This window comes from Beta vulgaris, chromosome 4, assembly GCF_026745355.1.
Source record: "Beta vulgaris subsp. vulgaris cultivar EL10 chromosome 4, EL10.2, whole genome shotgun sequence".
In the NCBI taxonomy this organism is placed as follows: Eukaryota; Viridiplantae; Streptophyta; class Magnoliopsida; order Caryophyllales; family Amaranthaceae; genus Beta; species Beta vulgaris.
Genome location: NC_079205.1, coordinates 34,905,042 through 34,907,777, shown reverse-complemented (window position 1 = coordinate 34,907,777; position 2,736 = coordinate 34,905,042). Strand labels below are relative to the sequence as shown.

At 32.4% G+C, this 2,736-nt stretch overlaps 1 long non-coding RNA gene across 1 annotated transcript; it reads left to right on the top strand.

Moving 5' to 3' along the window:
* Positions 1-443: 443 nt before the first annotated feature.
* On the top strand, positions 444-1,487 carry LOC104907639 (uncharacterized). The gene is made up of 2 exons (XR_792057.4): positions 444-759; positions 1,098-1,487. It is a non-coding gene; the product is annotated as an uncharacterized LOC104907639 (long non-coding RNA).
* The last annotated feature ends 1,249 nt before the right edge of the window (positions 1,488-2,736 follow it).

Sequence of the window (2,736 nt, the reverse complement as noted above, 5' to 3'; positions counted from 1 at the left end):
AATTATATCTTAAAACATATGGAGTAATTTTTTAGAAGGTATTTGGTATAGAAAAACTCGATATAGGAAACGGATTCAAATAAGCGTTTCCATTTCTAATTGTTTGGTATGAGTGTTTAGTAACAAACATTCGTTTTCGGTGGGAAACACAATTTTCCATTTGTTACCCTTATCAAACTAGTGAAAACAAATCACGTTTTCTTCCTCAATCATACCGTTTTCAGAGGGAAACACGAGCCCAAGTTTTTATTTTTTAAATAACGAGTACTTGACTTTGTTCGTAATAGACACGTGTCAAAATTATGATGATAGGACGAAGGTGCTATGTGGCGCATCGACGGTATCATGCACATCTTTTAATATATATTATTATATTTGTACAGATATATCATGAAATTTTAAATGCTAACATTAGAGAAGAACTTGGTAGTGAGATGGCGGCGGACAACACTATTCGATAAGAAAACACAAAAGACTAATGATGCACAATTAAATCACAATAATTCGTGGTGGGAGTGACTATTAAGATTAGATTATAATTTTCAAAGCTTGAGTATAATATTGGTCATTTGGTGCTACAAAATTTAGTATAAATAGATGGAACATAGAAGAGTGATTTAGCAACAATAGAAGCTACAACACTCTCGATTGTATAATTTAAACACAAGATTAGTGCACAATACTTCCAAACAAAAACAATGGAGACTAAAGTTGGCTACAAAAGAATCATATTAGCTGTCTTTCTCATCCTTGCAACAGGTCCAAACCTCATTTCTATTTCTTTCACTACTATGAGCAATTGAGCATAATATTAATTTTTATTTATTGTCCATTCTTGTGAAAAAAAGATATTATTGATTGAATTACTTTTACTCATAAAATGTTTTATGATAATATTGTTCTTTGAATGACCAAACTTTACTTACCCAAAGAATCTTTCTTTACTCACTATTGCTCAACTGGAGAGTTCTAAAAGATAGAGGAAATAAGCAATAATCGGCAAAATAATCTTAGTGTAGAGTATTGGTTTTGCATTTATACTTATGAATACCTGGTTTTGTCTATTAAAACTGAATATTTATTTTTTTTTGTTATAGTGATGGTGCAAATCCTTGCTGTCAAAGCACAAGAAGAAAATCCAATGTGTGAGGAACACCATGGGCATCCATGCACTCCAAAAGTTAGAGAATGTTGTCCTAACACAGGACGCCAATGTGTTGCTACCTCGTCCAATGGATTTCGATGCATGTAAATGTGTCGTCGATATCAACTCCTAAATTGGCGACACTTCTCCCCTACATATTGATGGACTTCTCTTTCTGTTTTATGCAATTGTCTTTTCTTTTTTATCCCCTGTTGTTGTTATGTATTTCAGGGTGACTTTATTTGCTGTAATATGTTCGTGAGAACTTATTGTCCATCTTGGCCAGCCATGAGAAAACTATATATATTTCTTGTGCTATATAAATAAAAATTGTGTTTATTAATTTTTTTTCCTACTCAGCCCCTTTGATTTCTATCATGTTAATTCACTGATGATGTGATTAGAAAAAATGATTCAAAGAGAGAAAAAGATCAAAAAAGAGTGAATTATGCAACAAAGTTTGGCATGTTGTGTGAAATAAATGTCTAGTGAAAACCTTTCATGATAGGACATCTATGGTTAAAACCTGTTTTGTCAAGTTCTCATATTTTATATATAGTTCATTTGATATTTTAATAATCCATAATACATAACCTTTCAAAAGCAGTAACGTTTGCTACCGTTGAATTCAATACTTTTATGGGTGATAAAAGGGTTAAATTTACTTTAGATAAGGAAATCCTACCTCGTGAATTCAATTTTTTTTTTATTGCCCACTTCCTATGGCTTATTCCAACACCCTCGTGCTTCTCTCTCCTCAACAAGAACTGAAACCCTAAGAGCATGTGCAATGGTATATGGCTCTCCAACTAGCTCTCCACTCTCTCTCATCTATTCTCTCTCTTCAAGCTACTCTCAAGAACGATATCTAAAAACACCCAACAATAATAAAACTATTTAAACAACTCTCCGTCCTACGTTCCATTGTTTAGTGATCCCCATATCAATAAATGAACCTCATTTTATATTATGATCAAAGTTATATAGATTAAGTTTTTCATGTAAATTAAATTTAATTACTAAAAAAATTATCATTTTCATAATTTATGTAATGTGGAATTTTTGTAAATAAAATATTAATTTTGAATGCTAATATTTAATTTCATAAATTAATAAAAGGTAGAAGATATTATGCATGAAATATATCCAATATTAGGCTCATTTTATAGATGAAGAAAGATTATAGTTGTTGGGATAATAATTATTACCATCTTTTGTTTTATTTTTATAAAAACCATCTTGAAATGGTTGCAAGAAGAAAAGAAAACTTAAGTGATTTCGATAGTATGTGGGCCCCACATATTAGAGAGTCATCTCTCCTTCAACCCAAATGGTATCTCCTCCAAGCGCCACTTTGCAAAGTGTCTCCATGAAGGGACACCCAAGACACACCCAAAAGTCTCATTGTTCGAAAGAGGTGGCTCAATATTTTCTCTCTCCTCGAAGAGCTAGTTGGTGAGCCCCACTGTACATGCTCTAAAGCTCTCCCTTGCACTAGCCTCGAGCATCCATCCACTTCTTTTTCTTCATTTTTTCTCTCTTGATTCCTCAAATTTTTTCCTGTCATTTTCCCTAATTCGACGATTCTTCGG